At 52.3% G+C, this 24,778-nt stretch overlaps 1 long non-coding RNA gene across 1 annotated transcript; it reads right to left on the bottom strand.

Moving 5' to 3' along the window:
* LOC142821386 (uncharacterized) lies at positions 1-3,386 on the bottom strand. The gene is made up of 3 exons (XR_012898161.1): positions 3,284-3,386; positions 2,149-2,270; positions 1-1,246 (listed from the first exon to the last, which is right to left on the bottom strand). It is a non-coding gene; the product is annotated as an uncharacterized LOC142821386 (long non-coding RNA).
* Between the last annotated feature and the right edge of the window lie 21,392 nt (positions 3,387-24,778).

Genomic DNA, 24,778 nt, shown 5'->3' with positions numbered 1-24,778 from the left:
CCAAGCAGACACATGGACCTGGTTACTGTGCAACAAACACACCAGGGGTGGGGGTGGGGCATTGGTAACTAGCATCATCTTTAAAAAACCCACCAATTTCAGGATCCCATTCATTGTAGTGTCAAAGAAAGTGACACCAATTCTAGGCCTGGCTGCGTGTGGGAATTCCTTGCCCCCAGGGGAAGAGGCAGTAACAAGATTGCATGTTTGTGTCCACTTCATGGGTCAGGGCAGGAAAAAGCAAATGTTTTCTCCACTGATGTTGCACAATTGTTTGGCTGCTGTCTGGGGTCCTTCTTAAACTGGGCAGGAAATTGCCCCTCTTGTGTCAAACTAGCACTGTACTTCACACTTCATCCTGTGGCTGTGCGGGGGTTCACAGTTTCAGAGCAAATACTTAAAAATAACCCTAGGACAGGGGGTGTGGCCATTGTCAGTGGAGATGCTAATAAACAAGCATCTCACAAATTTAAACACTGAAGACATTTCTGCTTCTCTCCAGATGTGAGGGTGTTCAGAGTGTTAGAGCAAACGATTAAACATCACCGTGTAACATGCTTTGTGTCCAGTATCACTGAGATTAATGGAGAAACATATAAAAGGGCATCTCACAACATTTAAATACTACCAGCCTTTTTATAAGTCTAACACCTCTACAGAGCAAACCAGCCCCAGGTGCCTTGGTCCAGTCTCCAGCTGTGAGTGTGTCAGTTCTTAGCTAATCTCTGCAGCCAGGGCAAGAGCAGGGATCAGACGGGCAGGCATCACACCCCGGCCAGTTTCACTTCTCTTCTGTTAGCTCAACCTACACACACTCATCAATCCACATTGCCTTGTCTGGGGCCGCCTTGTGTATCAGCTGCACCCACAGCACATTCCCAGCACACACACAACTCTGTCTGCGCACAGGGACATTCAGCATCAGGGTCGGTGGGTTTCACGAGATCCCTGACACGACAGCTCCATGTTCTGACACCACTGACTTGGGCTCACCCTTGCCACATGGCTCACAAGGGCTGTTGGGGTGTAAAGGGTTAAGGATATTGGTGCTTGTAGGAGGGGGAAGAGACGCAGGGAGAAGCAGACAGTGTCTCCTTCCTTATCTGGCTGCCTTCCAGGTGGGCTTGGTCACCACCTCGCTGTACAGCACATGCGCCTCTGCAGCAGGCTGGGCTCTGTTCTTCCACTGGCTTGTGTGAGCACCTGAGGCTGAGAACTCGATGTGCGCGTAGGCGACTTCTGAGCCCTGGTGTGGGAGGACAGAGAAACAGTGAGTGGGAGGGGTGCCGGGGCACTGAGTGCTTGAATGATGCACAGGGAAGGATCTCTGTGAAATAGGGGTTACAAGGACATTGGAGGACAGAGTGAGATTGATCTTAGGAAAATTGGAGACGTGCCCTGATAGCGTCAAGGAGGTGCAAAGATCTCCACGGAGAAAGGAAAAAATTAAAGGCTGTAAACTTTGAGTATCACTGGCGAGGTAGGAGCACTGCAGAGAAAGAGCCCAAATTGCATTTCAGTCATAGAACGATGCTGCTGCCGGAAAGGCTCACATTGCTCTGGGCTGTATGAATAGCAATATTCTGCGTGAGGCAGTTGAGAGAATTCTCCGGGCCAATGTGACGCTGGTGAGAACTCCAGCAGAGCCCCTGTCCAGGCCTGGGCATCGCATTTGTGGACAAACTGCACAGAGCCCAGAGGAAGGCAACCAAACTGACCAGACGTTTGTACAATACGAGCTATGTGACAGGCGCACAGATGGGGCCTGTTCAGTCAGGAGATGAGAAAGCCGAGGACAGAACAGCCCTTCTGAGACAATGTTACAGACAGGCCGGTGACCGGCTGTTCTCAGTGTCCTTTGAAGGTTTTATTAATCCTAGCTCAGCACAGCAGGTAAGACTAGACTTGCTGTCTCTGCCCTGCCCTACATCTCAGTGAGTCTGTGGGGGTTCAGAGTGATGGGGAAGGGACGACCGAGACTCAGCCCTGCCTGAACAAACCTTGGGCCGCTTCCCTTGGGGGCTGTTCTCTGCCCCCCGGCCCAGATGGGAAGCTGCATCGCAGGACTGGGCACGAGATTCCAGCCGTGCAGTCCCAAGGCAGCTGGACTGTGCTGGGGGTTTGACTCTCTAAATCGATTCCTGTTACCTGATCTGCCTGCTCCACTCCAGCACTCGGGGCTTTGGGTCGCTTATTGTGACGACCGGGATTCGTGTTCCTGGCGTGTTCTCTGGGCGCAGATCCCTCGGTGCCTGTCAGAGGCTTTGGAACTAAAACAGAATCAGAGGAGAACGGAGCTGAAGTGGGGAGCAGCAAGAGGGAATGACTCCACCAGTGTGTGACCCTGAGAGAGCAGACGCCAAGCTCAGCTTTGTGACTGTCGATTTCAGTACGTGTGTGAGTCTGTGACTTCCACCAGGGCACAGGGTGAAAACAGATCACAAAATATCTGTGTGTGTGTATAGATGTGCATATTTCCACACCCAGAGCCATGAAGATTCCTGAATCTTTGAAATTATTTGACTCCTCCTTTAACCTTAACCCCAACCACAGCCAATGACTCAGCACTCATCTCTACACTCAGTTCTATTGCATGGCCATGACCCCAACAACTCACCCAGGCAACCTGAGAAGTAGTTGGGCCTGGAGACGAGTTCTTGTTTGGGACAAGGGAACACTCAGATTCGCTGCTCTGGCTCCCACTTCCCGCGGGAGCCTAGACCCCAGGGGAATTGGCCACCTCAGTCCTGTGGATGCTGTGGCTCTAGCGCCTCACTCTCTGCTTGTGACATGGAGCCAGTAGCTTGCGGGAATGCTCAGATGCTGTGGCAATGCCTGGCCCTTCCCACTTCAACAGACCATCAGGACTCGAGAAAAGATTTTCTGTCTTTCAGGCAGCATCTGAGGGACGGATTTGCAGGGTTTCCCCTCTTTCCTGACTGACTAGTGCTGCGTGGGGGTTGTTAGTCTTGAATCAAACAGCCACAGAGCTGGTTGTTGGGAATCGTGTGTTAGAGAAGCCACTCAGGGACCAATTCATGTTTGAAAAGCTACTAAGAGCGTTAGAACTCGGTCTTTTTCTGCAGTGACTTTTCAGTCAGAGGTCGATATATCCTGGGCCAGGCATGTTGGGATTTGGTCTCCGTACCCCCCTTGTGGTGTGATAGTTTGTGGTTGTTGGTGGTTTGAAACTGTTTATGCTGCTCATGACAGAATAGTCATTGGCTAGACCCCATTGGGGGAGCAGATGGGAGGTCAGAGCTCCCGGCCTCATTTCACCCACCTCTTTTCTTCCTGAAGCAGTAGCAGATCAGAGCGGCCAGGGCTCCAGCTGGAAGCAAGATACCACTTGTTAACAGAATAACCTGGGCTTTGGGTGAGGCTGTTCATGAAGGAGACAAAGAAAAGGGAGGGAAGGACAAATGAGAACAGCTGGACCACTATGGAGCAAGTGTGGGACCCCCATAGGAATCTTCCCTGGCAAGAACTATCCTGTGAGAACCCTTCACTGCTACCCATGGCATGAGGTGTCTGTAGCAGCCTCCTCCTCGTGCCAAAAAGGGGACCAAAAGTCCAGGGGTTGTGTAGCATGGGCTATGGGGGATTAGTTCCTTGCTGAACTTCACATCCCCTGGGGCACATTCTCTCTCTTTGCCTCCATTCCCCAATTCTACAATGAGCATGGAAAGGATAAATCAATTAACAACAGCCCTTCAGAGGAAGCAACACAGGGAGGTGAATAAAGGGGTGTCTCACCTGTGCTGGTGGCATTCACGGTGATGTTCACAGCCTGGCTCTGGAGGGACGGGACCCACCTCCCACTCACGTTGCCCTCGTACCCGCAGGTGAATTCCCCGCTGTCGTTGGGACTGGCCCGTGGGATGCTGAGCACAGAGCCCTTCACAGAGCGGGAGCCGGGCTCCATGGTGCTGATCTCAGACCCTGCGTCCCTGGGGACAAACTCAACTCCGTCCTTGTAGAAATGAAACCTCCTCTTGCCGGTGTCCCCTGGGGCCGTGCAGGTGAGGAGCAGGGGGAGCCCTTCACTCACCGCTCCAGACGGGGGATCCACACTCAGCACTGGCTGGGGAGGGGGATCTGTGGGGAGCAGCAAAGGGGAGGGGTTAGCAGTGACACGGAAGGAGAGAAGTGAAGATGGGGCCCACAGTTCAGTGCACTCAGAGCTGACCTGGGCTCTCTCTCCAGAGCTCTTGGTTCAGACCAGGATGCTGGGGGGCTCCCCACAGACATGAGCGAGGGCCGGGCTAGGGATGGGAATTGCCCCTTCACACACAATGGGGGCTGCTGGGATGTGGGAATTTTGACAAAGCTTCTAATTTCACACGGTGGCTCCTGCACGTCAGGGCAGCAGGAAATTGAGCTTCATCTTTCTGTCTGGGGAAACGGCAACTCCCTGTCTGATTGGCTCCCCTCAGGAGGTGAAGGGACCATTCCCCAGGTAGGGCTCTTCCTACCACTTGCATCTGGACCTGCAGGTTTCATTCCTGACCGTGTCTCTACAGTTCCTATTCTGAACCAGTCCATGTTCCTTCCACTGTACCTGGAGCGCCACTAAACTGACTAAAGGGGAGGCTGATAACGAGTTCCAGGTGGACCCCAAATCTACCAGGAACCAGGGGGTGATATTCCAGGGGGTTCAAACTGACCTGTGTGGCCCTGTGTGGAGCTTAGTTTCTCATATGGTGCATCGTGAGATGATACCCTGCCCTGGGGCCAGCAAACAGCAGGAGAAAGGGGAACTCACCTGTCACTGTGATGGGGATGGGGCTGCTTGTCTCTGATAGGAGCTCTTGACCAGAAACTGTTGTCCAGAATTCACAGCTGTACACTCCAGCTTGTGAGCCAGACAGACCCGACAGCTGCAGGGGATGTTTGTAACTATCTGGAGGGGAGGGGAGTTCCTTGGAGTGGATTTCCCAGCCGTCCCTGAAGAACCGGAACCCAGAAACAGCAGGTGCCCCAGTAGCTGAGCACGTCAGGGTCATGGCTTCCCCAGCGATGTAGACAGGCTGCTGTGGGGACACTGTGAGCTGGGGGGCTGGAAAAGACAAGGGGGGCAGGGAAGGAGATGGTTCCTACTTAGGAGACTGGGGACAGTGAGGCAGAGGAAGAGCCAGGGAAGGGCAGAGGAGGGAGGGATCCTGGACACAGACTCCAGCCAGCCACAGCTCTGTGCCCAGGAACCACATCCCCGAAGGGCCATGCAAACACTGAGCACCAGAGATCTCCTTGCTGGGAACCCAGGGGGTCCAGCCTCCCTTGCTCGGTAACTGAGGGGCCAGCTCCTGCTCAGGCCAGCTCAGTCTGCAGGGGCTGGGACAGGAGGCTCATGCAGCTGAGGCTGGGAGTGTCAGGGAGCTGCCCCCAGAAGGCACAGACCAGGATACCGGGTACTTACAGCAGGAGACAGCCATATGCCACAGAGACTTGGGAGACCCATGGCAGCATCTCACACTCCAGCTGGGACATGGCCCAGTGACTCCAGGGAAGCCCCAGCCCCTTGAGCCTAGCTAGGATCTTGCCTATTCACCCACTGGGGTGTTGGTGTCAGCAGTGGGGTGGGGAACAGGACAGTGACCAATCCCTCTCCTGACACTAATCACAATGGAAAATACAGGCAGCTCAATGTTCATTGAGGGTCTCCCCTGAAAGTGCCCAGCTCAGTGTCCAGTGCTGTGAGCTTCCTGGGAGCAGTGCCCACTGCAGTCCCAGTGCAGTGCCCAGTCTCTGAGGATGAGCTGGAACTCAAGCCCGCTAGGGAGTGGTTGAGATACAGGGAGGGGCCCTCACCACAGCCAGGGAGCAAAGTTGGCATTTTGGGATGGGCCTGAGATTCCCAGTGAGCCACTCACCAAAGAGCAGGAAACGGGCTCACCTGTCACTGTGATGGAAATGAAGTTGCTGTTTCTAGATGACTTCTCTCCTTTGGGATCACGTCTCCAGTACGCACAGGTGTAGGACCCCGACCATCCCTTCTCAGCTAGGAACTCCAGCCAGGGCTCTGCAGTGGAGGAGAGGAGGCTCTGCTGCCCTTTTCGAAAGGAGAATCTGTATTCCCCAGCCTGCTCATTGTGCGGAGGGGAGCACATGAGCTTGACCGGCTCCCCGGGAGGATACACTTGGTACGTGGAGTTCCCCACGAGGGTAGGAGGTGGCAGGAGATCTAGAACAGAGGCAGGGGGTCAGTGCACAGGGAGAGGCCAGGATGCAATCAGGAAATTAAGAAGTGAGAGGAGAAATATAAACAGAAGCCAGCTGAATCTAGCTGCCCAGCACCTGCCCACACACTGGGAAATACCCCACAACGAATGAACCACGGCCTGATTCTCTCGCTCTCTGTCTCTCTTTCTCTTGTGTCCCATTATCTCTCTCCCCCAGAGATGAAAACCTGAAGCGCATTCCCAGCCAGAATTTGTGCAGCTCCCTCTCCTAGGAACCAGGTTGTGTTGAATCCCTGTCTGGTCACCTGAAGAACCTTCCATTGTCAAGAGTCTGGTCCCCAAGTCAGAACTTCTGGGCAAGGATTCAGTCCCCTGAAACTTCCCTTTGTGACACTGAACAGGCTCAGATCCTGGAGTCTTTCCTAGAACGTGGACCTGACTTCTGCACAGCTGGGCAAATTCCTCCCTCCAGTCTCTGCATCTTCACCCCTGCACCCCCCAGCTTGTGACCCTCTATGTCCCTGCCCTGCCCTCCAGCCCGCTGCTCTCCCCTCTTGGGAACAGAGGAGCTGGGAAGGGGATCGTGCCAAGGAGCAATCAGGATACAATTGGCCTGTCTCACCAGAGACAAGGGGTGTCAGGAGCTGTGTGGGAAGTTTCCTTCTGTCCCAGTATCCACAGGCTGCCCCCTCTCCATCCCGGGCAGGGGTGAGGGCACATCGGGAGGATCCTTCATTCTCCAGTGCAGCTCCAGATCCCCACACTCTGGGGGGAGCAGGAGGCCAAAACAGGAAGGGCAGTATCTGCCAATGCTTCAACACCAAGCCCCACAGCAGTAGCTAGAAGGCACTTTGGAGAAATGAGGAGGGTTGGCAGGACATGGGGAAGGGAGATTATCCTTTCGGGTCTCTGCAAAACCTGCTCCTAGGGCTTGGATGGTGGTGCTGGGTCTGTGCCCCTGGCCCTGAGTCCTCTGTGGCAGCCCAGAGCTGGGGCAGAGAGACCCCCCCCCTCCACACACAGCCCCAAACTGATGGGTCCTGCCTAGGGCTGTCAGTGGCATGGGGAGGTGGGAGCTCCATTGCATGGTCCATCCAGCCCTCACTCTCTGTGCTGGGACTGTCAGTGAGGGGCTGGGTAGTGCCCATGGAGATGGGGGCAGTTTGTCCCCTATGGCCTGGGCTGGGACCCACTGGAGAGACACCCAAGTAGCCATCAGCTGGGGCTGCTCTTCTGCCCCCAAGGATGTGATTCTCTGGACTGGAACTGCAGCTGCAGTTTCCATAGGAAATGGGCAGCTGGACCCACCCAGGGGATTACACAGGGGACCTGGGAATCCCCTTCCCTTCAATTTCAAACACCCCATGTGGAGGCAGGGGATCCCCAGCCCCACTGACTGAGTCCTCCCACCCACCACAAGCATCTCAGCAAGGCCAGGAGACGTCGTTACCTGCGGGGGTCACCGGCCTGGGGAGACTCTGGAGAGAGGCTGGAGGAGAAGAGAGAAATGGGGGTAAGAAATATGGAGCAGGGATGGGCTGTGAAGGGGGAATCTCCAGACAGACACACAGAGGAGCCGGGGCCGGGAGAGGCACTTACCCAGCAGAGGCAGGAGTAGAGGCAGCGCCATGCTGAGCCGGTCGCTCTGGGCTGGGAGCTGGGTTCTCAGCTCAGCAACTGGCCCCACCTGACCATAGGGGGGATGGGACCCTGGCCGGTGATTCAGACAGGCAGAGGAAGTCACAGCCTCAGGTGTGGTCACCGCTCCGCTCGGCAGCCTGACCGAATTCGGTGCTCGCTGCGCAGGGCGTGTGGGGGACGGCTGCCAATTTTCCACTGCTGATACTGGGGGAGGAGCTAAACCAGCAGCCCCTAGTGACTGACAGCTCTGGGGCTGGGCCAGGAATGCAGCTGGGGTAAAGGAAACTCAGCTGAGTTACTCTAGCTTACGCCAGGCCCCATGGACTGCAGGAGACGCAACACACTGACCCCAGCGGGGGATCGGCGACAACTCTCCAGCCAGGCCCAGATCCAGTTGGGGCCCTGCCGTGTGTTTGAAAATAACATTGGGAAGTTCTGCTGAGTGGCAGGGAACTTTGGCACAGACAGCGAGAGATGGGGCTTGGGCGGGTTTCCAGTCCCCAAACCTGACCCTGTGGGATGGGACTGACCCTGCTCTGGAGAACAGGAGCTGGACGCCGGGCCATGCCCAACTGGAAATGGAGCCTGGATGGGAAAGGGCTGGGGGGAAGGGGAGCAGAAAGGGGGCCAGCCCAGCTGAGATGGAGGACGAGGAGAAGCTTTCCTGTCCCTCTCTGGTCTTTGGAGGCTGGAGACGAGGTCTGGGAGATGCTCCACGCAAACAGCCTGGGGAGGGCCAAGGGGATGTGTCCAGAGGAAATCCAAGGTTCAAAAGCATCTAAGGAAGCTCGGAGGCATCCAAGATCTTAGCTTCTCTCCACAGTGCCCTGGGTCCGCCCCTGGGAATGGTGGACGGGATCCTCCAACAGATGGAGGAGAAGGGCTGCTGTGTTTGGGAGAAAGTCCTCGGAGTCATTGGTCTGTTCAGGACCAGATGAGGACCCTGCAGATCCCAGGAGAGGGCAAATGGGCTACAGATTATGGAGTCCAGAGAGGGATGGAGAGTTGTTCTGATTGGAGTTTAGTTTACTGGACTGGATGCAAGAGATTGGGGGTGGTTCTCCACGTGGGACAATCTTTAATGTGACCTAGCTCAAACCCTCCATCTTCAACAGCACAGTCACTGCAGGGCTTGGACTGTGACACGGCAGCTGTAACCCTCCCAGCCTCTTCAGACCCTGTGGGTGTTTCTCAGACTGGGGTCTCCTCCTCCACAATGAGACGGGTGTTTCTAGCCCTAAGGGGTCACCTTGTGGGGAGAATCCAAGGCCCTTCACAGAACTAGACAGTTCCCCGGCTCTAGGAGCAGCAGTGGGCAATGAGGAAGATGAGGATATTGATGAGGAAGAAGCAGCCACCCACCGCAGGCTCCAAGTCCCAGAATAAGCAACAAGTTGTAACAGAGGGTAATTTAATGTGTTTGTGGAAGAATAAAATGTAGAGACGATCCCTCCTAAGGGAATTGGGGAGTTTAGAGATGTGCCCTGGATGCGGGGTGGAGAACCCAGGGTAGCTGTGCCCAGCAGATCACCACAGATGCTGTCTAGTGTCTTGTGTTAAAGCCTCCATTCACTTTCATAAGCTCATTGAAGTACAGAACTGAAAAGGACCTCAAGAAGTTATCGTGTCCCATCCCCTGCCCTCATGGCAGGACCAAGCACCATTTAGATCATCCTGACAGGTGTCTGTCCAACCTGCTCTTAAATATCCCCACTGATAGAGATTCCACAACCTCCCTAGGCAATTTATTTATTGGCTGGGTTGTTATTTAATGAACCCCAAGATGATGACATGGCGTCAGAAGCGGTGAATGAGAGCAAAATTGACAGCCCTGTGAATAAAAGCTTCAGAGGGGTAGCCAAGTTAGTCTGTACAGGATAAACATAAAAAACAACAAATGGTCTGGTAGCACTTTAAAGACTAACAGAACATGTACATGGCATCCCAAAGCTCATAAACCCATCTCTCTTTTGTCAGTCTTTAAAGTGCTACCAGACTATTTGTTGTTTTTTAAGTACTGTGAATAGAACTCCTGTGTTTGCAACCAAAAGGGGAGCTACAAATTGGGAAGAGCAAAGGCTTCTTGTCAAGGCTGCTCCCCGCTCTGTGACTTTGAGTGCAGAAGTTGTGGGCCTACAAGAGACCCTGTCATTAAAGCTTATGTTTAAAATAACACTGTAAGGTCACACTGGGGGAAGTTGCAACCACCAAAATGCAAAACCCCTTGGCTACGTCTACACTGGCCCCTTTTCCGGAAGGGGCATTTAAATTTCACTAGTCGTCGTAGGGAAATCCGCGGGGGATTTAAATATCCCCCGCGGCATTTAAATAAAAATGTCCGCCGCTTTTTTCCGGCTTTTAAAAAAGTACTACTTTGAAGTAGGAATAAGAGCCTCCGGAAAAGGGCGCTTTTTCCGGAGGATCGGGGCCAGTCTAGACGCTCTTTTCCGGCTTTTTTAAAAGCCGGAAAAAAGCGGCGGACATTTTTATTTAAATGCCGCGGGGGATATTTAAATCCCCCGCGGATTTCCCTACGACGACTAGTGAAATTTAAATGCCCCTTCCGGAAAAGGGGCCAGTGTAGACGTAGCCCTTGAGATGACTCACTTGAGAATTTCTTACTGTGGGGTAACCCCAACCACCTCAAACCTTCCTTGGGACAGAGCGTGAAAACAAAGTGTAATTTCTTAACAGCTGACCTTCCAATTCAGGCATGTTCACACACAACACCCTGCCATCTAGGATACAAGAATCAGAGCATGTTCCTTAGAAAGTGATTTTAGTAATAAAACAACAAAGACAGACTTGATTGCTATGTGTTAAAGAGGAACAAAAAAGAGGTAGGTTAAAAGCACAGCTATCGCCTCCCTGGGATTCAGTTAGTGTCAGGGCTCACATGGCCTAAGCACAGAGGAGTTGAACCATACCACAAAATACACAAATAACATGGTTGTGTCTAACTGAACACTCCCTGTTCCACTCACATCTGTAGTTCCAAGGTTTAGTCTTTCCTTAGGTATATTCATTGCTGGCTTACTCCATCTTTTGCCCAACTCCTGCTCTGAACTCACAGAAAAACTAAAGTAAGAGGAACACAATTTTCAATTTAAATCATTCATTCTCTTGCCATTGTCTCCCTGGGTATGTCTAAACTACAGGGTTTTCTCGACAAAAGTGTCCTTTTGTCGACAAAACTATACCTGCATCTACACTGCTGCTGAGTTCTGTTGACATAATGTCAACAGAACTCAGCAGTTTTGTCGACGGCTGTAAACCTCATTCTACGAGGAATAACACCCTTTGTCGACAGAGTTCTGTTAACAGAAGGCGTTATTGCAACTACATTGTCCTTTGCGTTCACACTGTCATGTCAACAAAGCGGCTTACTTTGTTGACAGACCTGGATGTAGTCTAGACACTCTTTGTCGACAGAAGCTTTGTCAAAAATATCTGTCAACAAAACATCTGTCGACAAAAGCCTGTAGTCTAGTCATACCCCCAGGCTCTCTGCCAAGACTTCTGGATACCCCTGTCTCTTGGCGTAATCCCTTACAGAGCCGTAAGCCCCCTAGATCGATCTAGGGAGGCTAATGAGGGTGAAAGGAATTGCAAATCAAGCCCGGGATTTAAATATCGCACACTTGATTTGCATGTTTCTGGCCGGTTGCCATTTTAGAAATTGACTAGCCGGAAGTAACTGCCTGTGTCTACATGCGGCAGTGAAACGGGATTCCAGAATAAAACCCTAAATCGAATTAGGTGGTATTCCTCGTGGAAAGAGGTTTACCACCTAATTCAATTTAGGAGCTTTATTCCAGAATCCCATTTCACTGCCGCGTGTAGACACGGGCAGTTACTTCCAGCTAGTCAATTTCTAAAATGGTGACCAGCCAGGAACATGCAAATCAAGCATGGGATATTTAAATCCCGGGCTTGATTTGCAATTCCGGTCGCCCTCATTAACCTCCCTAGAGCGATCTAGGGGGCTAGTGTAGATGTACCCTTACAGAAAATTATGTAACTGAATATCTAGAATGTCTAGAATAGGGCACTATGTCTCCCATCGATCACACCTGTGCACGTACTGTGTGAGCTTGTTGCATAAATTGCTGGTTTCGTCCCCTTGGAGGCTAGTCTGATTTACCCCAAGAAGAGAGTCACACTTTCAGGCTGGGTCCAACTCAAGTTTATTGGTTGCAACCAAGGTACGGCTAAGGAACTCAATGTTCAAAACAGAGCCGACCCTGAGCGTTGGCTAAGCATCCTTTTTATACTTTCTTTAACTTTCTTATCTAACTTGGCACGTCTTGATTTGTTACCTTAGCTTCGTGTTGCCGCGTTATTGGTTAGCATATTTCAACTCTATTCCATTCAGTAACAACCACCAGTATAGCTTACTTAAGCAATAGCAATTAGCAAATTTCCCTAACTCAAGTAATACGTGTAATCCAGTCCTTGAGAAATGGGTCTAAACGGCTAGTTCCCCTTTTTACTACAGCTTCTAAAACATGCGCAATTAGCTAAATGATATGTGCTGTTTCAAGCTTAAGTAATGGAAGGGGGAAGAAGCACACATAGTCTTTACTATATTTTACTACAAGCTCAAATAGCTTGACCACATTAAGAAAAACAAAGAAGCCAAAAATGCAACCTCCAAGTCTGACACTGTCAGAGAATACTGTAGAGAATTTAAAAAATCCCACAAACATTTGAATTGAATGTAGCAGTCATAGGAGCAGAGGAGACAAAATGTGGCGGGCAGAAAGCTTTGGACATTTATAGCAATTTTAAGTGTGACGAAAGGGAAAGCAGGAAGTCAGATACTGACTAAATATGAAGAAAATGGCAACTCAGAAAGAAACGAGCCCTTTGACAGACACAATTTTCTACAGGTGTATAAAAAACAGATGCCATCATGGGGCAATGTAGCCCAGAATGCAGGAAACTCAGCAGAGCTGTGACTTTCGGTGAGCAGACAGAGCTTCTGGTCAGAGACAGGCTCATGTGTGTTATTAATAATGACAATGTGTGAAAACAGAAACTGCTCCGTGCAGGAGATTTCACTGCAGAACATGCTCCCCAGACATGCAGGCAGCAGACACTGTGACAGCACAAGCCAAGAGTTGGATTCACTAGAAGGGGTTTTCCACGTGCTATGTACCAGTGAATGCAGCTAGAATAGATCCAATCCAAGAGGGTCCCACGTGCCATGAAAACTAACACTGGCCTTGGAAACAGGGTGCAGACAGTTCTGTGGAAGTTGTGGCTCACTGCCTGGGCCCAAACACCTAGTTCCCTTTGGGAAATTCTATCACAAATAAAGGGAAACCATCAGTTTGCACAATGTGGTGGATCCCAAACACAGAACAGCCAAGTGCTCTGAGTGGCAGCCAATCTGCTGAGGAGTCTCACAGACACACTGGGATCGAGCAGGCCTGAGGACTGGGACTGGACCCGGCCTAGGGCAGGGACTGGAACACTTCTCCCCAGCATGGTAACTAGCTAATTGTGGGCCTGAGGCAAGAATATAAAATTGTGCCCCTCATGTGTATATATTCATGGGAGTTATTTTGCAGAGAAGGGGGAAATATATTATTAATTGATTATTATTATTATTGGCAATAATAGTAATGTTAATAGTAATAATAATAACAACAACAATAACAGCAGCAACAACGCAATGTTTATTTATTATAGTGATGAGATCTGCATATAGAGATGAGGAGCAGTCAAAGGTAAAACCTAAAGGGGCCCCAGGCAAACACAGGGACCTGGTTACTGTCCAACAAACACACCAGGGGTGGGAGTGGGACATTGGTAACTAGCATCATCTTTAAAAAACCCACCAATTTCATGATCCCAGTCATTGTAGTGTCAAGGAAGGTGACACCAATTCTAGGCCTGGCTGCGTGTGGGAATCCCTTCCCCCCAAGGGAAGCTGCAGTGACAAGTTCACGTTTGTGTTCACTTCATGGGTCAGGGCAGGAAAAAGCGATGTGTTTTCTCCACTGATGTAGCACAATTGTTTGGCTGCTGTCTGGGGTCCTTCTTACAATAGCAGGAAATCGCCCCTCCTGTGGCAAACTAGCACTGTACTTCACACTTCATCCTGTGGCTGTGCGGGGGTTCACAGTTTCAGAGCAAACACTTTAAAATAACCCTAGGACAGGGGGTGTGGCCATTGTCAGTGGAGATGCTAATAAACAAGCATCTCACAAATTTAAACACTGAAGACATTTCTGCTTCTCTCCAGATGTGAGGGTGTTCAGAGTGTTAGAGCAAACGATTAAACATCACCGTGTAACATGCTTTGTGTCCAGTATCACTGAGATTAATGGAGAAACATATAAAAGGGCATCTCACAACATTTAAATACTACCGGCCTTTTTATGTCTAACACCTCTAAAGAGTAAACCAGCCCCAGGTGCCGTAGTCTAGTCTCCAGCGGTGAGCTTGTCATTCTTAGCTAATCCCTGCAGCCAGGGCAAGAGCAGGAATTGGACGGGCCAGCAGCACACCCTGGCCAGTTTCACTTCTCTTCCGTTAGCTCGACCCACGTACACTCGTCAATGCAGATTGCCTGGTTTGGGGCCATCTTGTGTATCAGCTGCACCCACAGCCCATCCCCAGCACACACACAAGTCTGTCTGCACACAGGTGTGGGCGGGTTTCACATGATCTCTGTCATGACAGCTCCATACTCTGACAGCAGTGACATGGGCTTGTCCTTGCCACATGGCTCACAAGGGCTGTTGGGGTGCGAAGGGTTAAAGATATTGGTGCCAGCAGGAGGGGGAAGAGACGCAGGGAGATGCAGACAGTGTCTCCTTCCTTATCTGGCTGCCTTCCGGGTGGGCTTGGTCACCACCTCGCTGTACAGCACATGCGCCTCTGCAGCGGGCTGGGCTCTGTTCTTCCACTGGCTTGTGTGAGCAGAGGTCGAGAACTCGATGTGTGCGTAGGTGACTTCTGAGCACTGGTGGGGGAGGACAGAGAAACAGTGAGGAGGAGGGATGCCTGGGCACTGAGTGCTTGAATTCTGCACTGGGAAGGATCTTTATGAAATTGGGGGTTACAAGGACATTGGAGGACAGAGTGAAAGTGACCTTAGAAAAATTGGAGCAGTGCCCTCAAACCTTCTAGGAGGGGCAAAGATCACCAGGTAGGAAAGAAAATGTAAAGGAACCTTTATAAATTGAATTTTACTGGCATGGCAGGAACACTGTAGAAAAGGAGCCCAAATTGCTGGGAAAATGTCTCTCGTCTCTCTGGGCTCTATGAACGGGAGTGTTGTGTCTGAGGGTATGTCTACACTAGCTCGTTAGTTCAAGTTAGGTCGGGTAATTAGGGCAAACGGAGTTGCAAATGAAGCCTGGGATTTAAATATCCTGGGTTTCATTTGCATGTTCCCGGGTGCCGCCATTTTTAAATCCCCCTTAGTCCGAACTCTGTGCCCGCGGCTACACGGAATAGGTAGTTGGAATTAAAGATCCTAATTCGAACTACCGTTACTCCTCGTGGACTACCGTTACTCCCTGGCTGTGTGTAGACTGGCAAGTTTTTCTGCAAAAGCAGCTGCTTTTGTGGAAAAACTTGCCAGCTGTCTACACTGGCCACTTGAATTTCCGCAAGAGCACTGACTTCCTACTGTCTGAAATCAGTGCTTCTTGTGGAAATACTATGCTGCTCCCGTTCGGGCAAAAGTCCTTTTGCGCAAAGCTTTTGCTCAAAAGGGCCAGTGTAGACAGCTCAGATTTGTTTTCCACAAAAAAGCCCCGATAGCGAAAATGGCGATGGGGGCTTTTTTGCGGAAATGCGTCCGTGCCAATCTAGACACGCTTTTCCGCAAATGCTTTAACAGAAAACTTTTCCGTTAAAAGCATTTGCGGAAAATCATGCCAGTCTAGACGCAGCCCCCCTGTTCAGGCGTGGACATCGCTCTTGAGGAAAGATGGGGACAAACTGCAAAGAGCCCTGAGAAAAGCGACCAAACTGACCAGATGTTCGTACAATACGACCCATGTGACAGGTGCACAAATGGGGCCTGTTCAGTCAGGAGATGAGAAAGCTGAGGACAGAACAACCCTTCTGAGACAATGTTACAGACAGGCCGGTGACCGGCTGTTCTCAGTGTCCACGGAAGGTTTAATTAATGCTACCTCAGCACAGCGGGTAACACTAGAAGACTTGCTGTCTCGGCCCTGCCCTGCGTTTCTGGGAGTCTGTAGAATTTTGGAGTGATGGGGAAGGGACGACCACATCTCAACCCTTTCTCCTGCCTGAACAAACCCCAGGCAGCTTCCCTGTGGGGCTGTTCTCTGCCTGCCCCACTCCAGACAGGAAGCTTCATCGCAGGACTGGGCACAAGATTCTGGCCCGGCAGTTACAAGGCAGCTTGATTTTGCTGGGGGGTTGAATCCATAAATCCATTCCCGTTACCTGTTCCGCCTGCTCCACTCCAGCACCTTTGGCTTTCGGTCGCTTATTGTGACGACCGGGATTCATGTTTCCAGCGTGTTCTCTGGGTGCAGATCCCCTGGTGCATTTCAGAGACTTTGGAACTAAAACAGAATCAGAGGAGAATGGAGCTGAAGTGGGGAGCAGCAAGAGGGAATGACTCCACCAGTGTGTGACCCTGAGAAAGCGGAACCCAAACTCAGCTTTGTGTCTGTTGATTTCAGTACATGTGTGCGTCTGCAGCTTCTACCAGGGCACATGGTGAAAATACATAAATAAATATTCCCCAGCCCAGAGCCATATAGATGTCTGAATATTTTACATTAATTAACTCCTTGCTTAACTGTAACCCTAACCACAGCCAATAACCTTAACACTCATCTTTCACCTCAGTGTTACTGCGTAGCCATGACTCAGCCCTGTGGGCACAACCCCAATAACTCACCCAAACAACCCGAGAAGAAGTTGGGCCCACAGACCAGAGCTCTTGCTTGGGAGAAGGGGAAACTCAGATTCTCAGCTCTGCCCCCCACTTCCCGTGTGAGTTTGGATCCCAAGAGAATTGGCCACCTCAGTCCTGTTAATATTGTCGCTTTCACATCTCACTCTCTGCCCGTGATATGGAGCCTGTTGTTTTAGGGATGCTCAGATGCTGTGGCAATGCCTGGTGCTTCCAAATTCAACATAAACTCAGGCCGTGAGAAATGCTGCATCTGAGGGATGGATTTGAGGAATGGATGGGAAGTGAAGGAAGGTGCCACTGACTCTCTCGACTCACAGGGGGTGCAGGTTTTTCCCTCTTTCCTGTCTGACTAGGGCTGTGTGGAGGGTTGACCGGTGCTAAATGCATCTTGGGCCAGACACACTGGCTGCATCTAGATTGGCGTCATTTTCCGGAAATGCTTTTAACGGAAAAGTTTTCCATTAAAAGCATTTTTGGAACAGAACGTCTAGATTGGCAGGACGCTTTTCCACAAAAGCACTTTTTGCGGAAAAGCGTCCGTGCCAATCTAGACGCGGTTTTCCGCAAAAAAGCCCCGATTGCCATTTTCGCGATCGGGGCTTTTTTGCGGAAAACAAATCTGAAGTGTCTAAACTGGCCCATTTGAGCAAAAGCTTTGCGCAAAAGGGACTTTTGCCCGAACGGGAGCAGCATAGTATTTCCACAAGAAGTGCTGATTTCTTACAGTAGGAAGTCAGTGCTTTTGCGGAAATTCAAGCCGCCAGTGTAGACAGCTGGCAAGTTTTCCCAAAAAGCGGCTGATTTTCCGGAAAAACTGGCCAGTCTAGACACAGCCACTGAGATTTGGTTTCCATGCCCACATAGGGGTACAGTAGTTTGTGGTTGCTGGTGCTTTATAGGTATTTACACTGCTCATGAAAGAGGAGTTATTGACCAGACCCCATCATGGAGGTAAATGGGAGATCACAGCCCCAGCCACCTTTCACCCACCTCTGTTCTTCCTGCAGCAGTAGTAAATCAAAGCAGCCAGGGCTCCAGCTGAGAGCAAGACCCCACCTGTCATCAGCACAATCTCCTGGGCTTTCTGCGTTGCTGCTTACAAAAGAGACAAACTAAAAGGTAGGGAAGGACCAATGAGAACAGCTGGACCTCCATGGAACAAGTGTGGGACCCCCGCAGGAATCTGCCCTGGCAACAACTACACTGTGACAACCCTTCTCTGATGCCCATGGCACAAACTGTCTGTAGCATCCTGCTCCTCATGCCAAAAGGGGAGAGAAGGTCCAGGGGTTATGGGCCTGCCTGGGGCACAGGCTATGGGGGTTCAATTCCTTGCTGTGCTGCAAGTCCCCTGGGACACATTCCCTCTCCTTGGCTCCATTCCCCATCTCTACAATGGGCACGGGATGAATCAATCCAGTAAGAACAGCCCCTCGGACACTGTGTGTGTGTGTGTGGTGCAGGGAATTCTGAGATTTGAGTGTCCACTTTGATGTTATTTCCACGTGTCCCCTGCCACCTGATCCAACTTCCCTTTCCCAGCAGAACTCCCACAATAGGTTTCCTCCCATGGGAACAGTACAGGGGACTGACTGAAGGAGTTAGGGGTGTCTCACCTGTCCTGGTGACATTCACGGTGACGTTCACAGCCTGGCTCTCAAAGGACAGGACCCACCTCCCCCTCACGTTGTCCTCGTACCCGCAGGTGAATTCCCCGCTCTCATTGGGACTGGCCCGTGGGATGCTGAGCACAGAGCCCTTCACAGAGCGGGAGCCGGGCTCCATGGTGCTGATCTCAGACCCTGCGTCCCTGGGGACAAACTCAACTCCGTCCTTGTAGAAATGAAACCTCCTCTCGCCGGTGTCCCCTGGGGCCGTGCAGGTGAGGAGCAGGGGGAGCCCTTCACTCACCACTCCAGACGGGGGATCCACACTCAGCACTGGCTGGGGAGGGGGATCTGTGGGGAGCAACAGGGACAGGACTGGTGAGTAAGTGAAGATGGTGCCCACAATTCTGTGTACTCAGTGTTGACCTGGGCTCTCTCTCCAGAGACTCTTATTTCACCTGAAGACTGTGAGGGGCTCCCCCCGGACATGAGCGAGGGCCGGGCTAGGGATGGGAATTGTCCCATCACACACAACATGGGCTGCTGTGACATAGGAATTCTCACAAAGCTCCTAAGTTCACACAGTGGGCCCTGTGTGTCAGGGCAGAGGGATGCTGAGCTGTATCTCCCTGTCTGGGGAATACAGCAACTCCCCGTCTGATTAGCTCCCCTCACCGGCTCACCACAGCTCAGTCTGATCCCGCTGCTTCAGGAGCAAGCCACAGTCTGATTTTTAGCAGGAGGGAATGAGAGTGGGAAAATCTCCCAGCCTCCAGTGGTCTCTGCAGGTCTGGAGGCAACAGACTGGATCCGTCATCTCAGCCTCTCTCCTTCCAAAAGGGGTTTTCCTCCCTGAGGGTATGTCTACACTACAAAGTTAATTTGAAATAACAGCAGTTATTTCGAATTAACTTTAATAGCATCTACACAGGCAAACCGCTATTTCAAAATAAATTCAAAATAGTGGAGTCCCTCATCGAGGTAGACAAGCAAGCAGGGAACCCTGAGAACTGTCTGTCCGGGGTTGGGGTAGGGACCCTTTAAGCACGGAGCTCAGTTAGCCTCAGGCAGCAGCCCCACACACTAAGTCCTAACCTGATGCCCTGCCGGCACTGGTTCCGACCAGCCTTATCTTCGGTTCAGGGTCCACTCAGTGTGGACGTGCTATTTCGAAATAGTTTTTGTGTATAGATGTGTTCTTTCAAATTAGCTTAATTCAAATTAACTATTTTGAATTAAGTTAATTCGAAATAGCACTGTAGTGTAGACATACCCTCAGACTTTTGGGGCGTGAAAAGACCATTCTCCCTGCTCCTTGCATCTGGTCCTGCAGGGGGTTCCCTCATGGACCTGACTGTGTCTCTACAGTTCCTGGTCTGCAGTCCTGCATCTTCCCCCCACTACTCCTGGTGTACCACTTAACTGACTAAAGCGGAGGCTTTTAACGCGTTCCAGATGGTCCTTGATGGGCTACAGGTTTCCGTTTCATACCTTAGGCTATGTCTACACTTGAGGCTTCTTGAGCACGAACGGCTGCTCTTGTGCAATAATCCGCCGTGCATCCACACTGCCCACCCGCTCCTGCGCAAGGAGATGTACAGTACGGCGTGGTAAGAGACGGATTCTTGTGCAAGAGCTACGCTCTTTTCTTACAAGTGTAAGCTCTCTTGTGCAAGAGCTCTTGCCAAGACAGCTTCCACTTGTAAGAAAAGAGCGTAGCTTTTGCGCAAAAAGCATTTTAGCTATAGAGTTTTCTTGCGCAAGAACCCCTGCCACGCATCCACACTACCATGGGCGCTCTTCACAAAAGCACGTCTCATATGGCAGTGCGGACGTGTTCTTGCGCAGGACTCCTTGCACAAGAACCCTTGTGCAAGAATTTTGTACGCAAGGAGCCACCAGTGTAGACATAGCCTCACTTCTTAAGTAACCCCTGGTGCCTTAATTCACCTTAGCTACCTGCCCTGTGCCTGCCACGGCAGCAGGGATTTGGTCAGCCATGGTCTCACATACTGTTTTATTGCTCTCCGGGGGTCATTTTGCCTTCTCCCCTCACAGAATAATAACACTGAATGTTGTTCACATTTCTCCTTTTCAAGCATCTTCACATTACGTAAGAATCTGACCATAAATAAAGTTCCCTTGTTTGTACATTTTTTTTCTGTATGTCCTTAAAAATCATTCTTAGCATTTGCCAACCCTGGTCCACATATTACCCAAGGAGAAACAGGGCCTCTCTCTGAGATCAGCTGGGTCGACTGGATTACCCAGTGCACAACAGATGTCAGGGATACCCAGTCTCTGCCTCAGCTGTGAGTATGAACCAATCACGGCAGTGGGACCAGGGAACCTCTGATAGAAGTTGTTTCAGAGGGATCCTTCATCCCTGGGTGTCAACACCTCAGCGTAGCGTGTTCCTGTCCAGTGCACATGGGCAGTGGATCCCTGATATATTGGTGCTGATGCGGGAGTGGGTAAGAGGCCATAAATTGATCCATCTCGTGACGGTAATAATGAAGGAAGCAGCTGGGCTTCGGGGCTTAGAACTGTTCTGTCACCTGGGATGGCAGTACTTCAATCACCCTACACCAGTGGCCATGGCTGGACTAGGTTTCCCAATATTTCTCTGGGCTGGGACCCACTGTACCCAAAAGTTCCATCAACAACTCTCCCCAAACCTACCAGGAGCCCAGGAGTGCTATAGCAGGGGATTCAAAAGCACCTGGTGGCCCTGGGACGCAGCTGAGTGTCTCACCCTGGGCATCATGAGACGATACCCTGTCCTAGCACTAGCAAACAGCAGGAGAAAGGGGGACTCACCTGTCACTGTGATGTTGATGGGGCTGCTTGTCTCTGATAGGAGCTCTCGCCCAGACAGTGTCTTCCAGAATTCACAGCTGTACACTCCGGCCTTTGACCCAGACAGACCCGACAGCTGCAGGGGATGGTTGTAACTGTCCCGAGGGGAGGGGAGTTTCTTGGAGTGGATTTCCTGCCCATCCCTGAAGAACCGGATCCCAGAAACATCAGGTGCCCCGGCAGCTGAGCACGTCAGGGTCACGGCTTCCCCAGCGATGTAGACAGGCTGCAATGGGGACACGGTGAGCTGGGGGGCTGGAAAAGACAAAAGGGGGCCAAGGGAGGAGACAGTTCCTACAGAGGCAGGGGAAAAGCCAGGGAAGGGCAGAGGAGGGAGGGATCCTGGGTACACACCCCAGCCAGTCTCAGCTCTGTGCCCAGGACCCACATCCCCATGGGGCCATGCAAACACTGAGCAGCAGAAATCTCCCTGCCGGGAACCCAGTGGGACCAGCCTCCTCTGCTGAGTACCTGAGGGGGCAGCTCCTCCCCAGGCCAGTTCAGCCATAGGCTGGAGGCAGGGGGGCTTGGGCAGCTGAGACCAGGGGTGTCAGGGAGCGACCCCCAGCAGGCACAGACCAGGATACCAGGTACTAACAACAGGAGGCAGCCATATGCCACAGAGCCCTGGGTGCCCCAGGGGAGATTCCCACACTCCAGCTGGGACCTGGTCCAGTGACTCCAGGGAATCTCCAGCCCTTTGACCCCTGCTGGGATCTCACCCATTCACCCACTGGGGTGTTGGTGCCAGCAGTGGGGTGGGTAACAGGACAGTGACCAATCCCTCTCCTGACACTAATCAGAATGGACAATCCAGGAAGCTGCAGGGCTCAATGTTCATTGAGGGTCTCCCAGACAGTGCCCAACTATAATGCTAGTGCTGTGAGCTTCCCTGCAGCAGTGCCCTGCACCAGTGAAGATGAGCTGGGACCTCAAGCTCACTACGGCATGTTTGAAATACAAGGAGGGGCCCTGAGCACAGCCAGGGGCAAAGCTGACATGTCGGGATGGGCCTGAGATTCCCAGTGACCCACCCATCACATACCAGGAAACAGGGGCTCACCTGTCACTGTGATGGAGACGGAGCTGCTCCACCTAGATGACTGCGCTCCATTGGATCCCCATCTCCAGTATTTACAGGTGTAGGACCCAGCCCGTCTCTTCTCAGCTGGGAGCTCCAGCCAGGGCCCTGCAGTATCCTGGAGGAATGTGCTGGGGCCATGGGGCCCTTTTTGGAAGAAGAATCTGTATCCCCCAGCCTGCTCACCGCGAGGAGGGGAGCACTTGAGTGCAAACAGCTCCCCAGGGGGGTGCACCATGTAGCCAGCTCTCCTCCAGAGGGTAGGAGGGGGCAGAGGAGCTAGGACAAAGACAGAGACCCAGTGGAGAGGGAGAGGCCAGGATGGAACAAGGAGAAAATGAGAAGTGAGATGAGATCAGCCCTGGAGAAATAGAAACACAAACCAGACACATCTCACTGCCTTGCACCTACCCCCATGCTGGGAAATGCCCCACAACAAATACACCCCGGCCTGATCCTCTCTCTCTCTCTCTCTCGTGTCCCATTATGTCTCTTCCCCGATTATGAAAACCCGAAGTTCATTCCCAGCTGGAAATTGAGCGGCTCCTGCTCCCAGGAACCGGAACATGTAGAATCACAGTCTGGTCACCTGCAGAACCTTCCATTGTCACGTGTCTGTTCCCCACGTCGGAACTTCTGGGCAAGGATTTAGTGCTCTTCCCCCCCTCTCCCCCCAAGCTTTTCCTTTGTCTCAACTCCTGGAACCTAGCCTGTAACATGGACCTTCCTTCTGCACAACTGGGCAAATTCCTCCCCCAATTGTCTGCATCTTCACCCCTGCACCCGACGGCCTGTGACCTCAAATATCACTGCCCTGCCCCCCCCAACATGCTGCTCTCCCCGCCTGGGAACAGAGGAGCTGGGAAGGGGGTTGTGCTGAGGAGCAATCAGGACACAATCGGCCTGTCCCAGCAGAGACAAGGGGTGTCAGGAGCAGAGCTGGGTGGGAAGGTTCCCTCATGTGTCTCAGTATCCCCAGGCTGCTCCCTCTCCATCCAGGGGAGGGGTGAGGGCAGGTTGGGAGGGTCCTTCACCCATCAGTGCAGCTCCAGATCCCACACTCTGGGGGAAGCAGGAGGCCAAAAGGAGCAGGGCGGTTTTTGCAAATGCTTCAACCCCAGACCCCCCAGGTGTAGCTAGAAGGTGCTGCAGAGAAGTGAGGAGGGTTGGCCCATGTGGGGAAGGGAGGGGGGAGTTTTTCCACTCACCGCCTCTCCTCTGGGGTCTCTGCAAAATCTGCTTTAAGTGTCCTGGCCGGTGGTGCTGGGTCTGCGCCCCTGGCCCTGAGCCCTTTGTGGGAGGTCAGAGCTGGAGCAGAGAGACACCCCTTCCCTTCACACACAGCCCCACACTGATGGGCCCTGCCCAGGGGCACTCAGTGCCATGGGGAGGTGGGAGCTCAGGATCCATGGCCCATCCAGCCCTCGCTCACTATGCTCCAGTAGCTATCAGCTGGGGTTGCTCTTCTGCCCTATGGACGTGGCTCTGGACGGGAGCTGCAGCTGCAGTTTTCTTTGGAGTTGCCTGTGAATGGGCAGCTGGACCCAACCAGAGGGTGACACAGGAGCCCCTGGGAATCCCCCTTCCCTGCAATTTCAGACACCTCATGTGAGAGGCAGGGGATCCCCACTCCCACCCCCACCCCCACTCCCAACTCAGTCCTCCCAACCCACCACAAGCATCTCAGCAAGGCCAGGAGACGTTATTACCTGTGGGGGTCACCAGCCTCGGGAAACTCTGGAGCAAGGCTGGAAGAGACGAGCAGAGAAGGGGTGAGAGCTCAGTGGGTGGAGGGGCAGGAGAAAGAGATGTAGGCAGTGAAGGGGGAGACTCCAGACAGACACACAGTGGGGCTGGGAGCCAAGGGGGGCACTTACCCAGCAGAGGCAGGAGCAGAGGCAGCACCATGCTGAGCTGGTGGCTCTGGGCTGGGAGCTGGGTTCTCAGCTCAGCTACTGGCCCAGTCTCTCCATTGGGGGGATGGGACCCTCACCTCTGACGCAGGCAGCGGAAGTCACAGCCTCAGGTGTGGTCACCGCTCAGCTCGGCAACATGACCGAATTCGGTGCTCGCTGCACATGGTGTGTGGGGGATGGATGCCAATTTTCCACTGCTGATACTTGGGGGAGGAGCTAAACTAGCAGTACTTATTGACTGACAGATCTGGGGCTAGGGCAGGGATGCTGCAGGGGTAAAGGAAATGGAGCTGAGTTACTCTAGCCAGGCCCCATCGACTGCAGGAGACGCAACACACTGACCCCAGCGGGGGATTGGTGACAACTCTCCAGCCAGGCCCAGATCCAGCTGAGGCCCTGCCATGTGTTTGAAAATAACACTAGGAAGTTCTGCTGGGCTGCAGGGAACTTTGGCACCGACAACGAGAGACGGGGCTCGTGTGGGTTTCCAGTCCCCAAACCCTGACCCCATGCGATGGGACTGACCCTGCTCTTGGAACAGGACCTGGATGCCAGGCCATGTCCAGCTGGAG

Source organism: Pelodiscus sinensis, chromosome 30 (assembly GCF_049634645.1).
Source record: "Pelodiscus sinensis isolate JC-2024 chromosome 30, ASM4963464v1, whole genome shotgun sequence".
Taxonomy (NCBI): domain Eukaryota; kingdom Metazoa; phylum Chordata; order Testudines; family Trionychidae; genus Pelodiscus; species Pelodiscus sinensis.
This window is presented reverse-complemented; position numbering and strand designations above follow the sequence as displayed.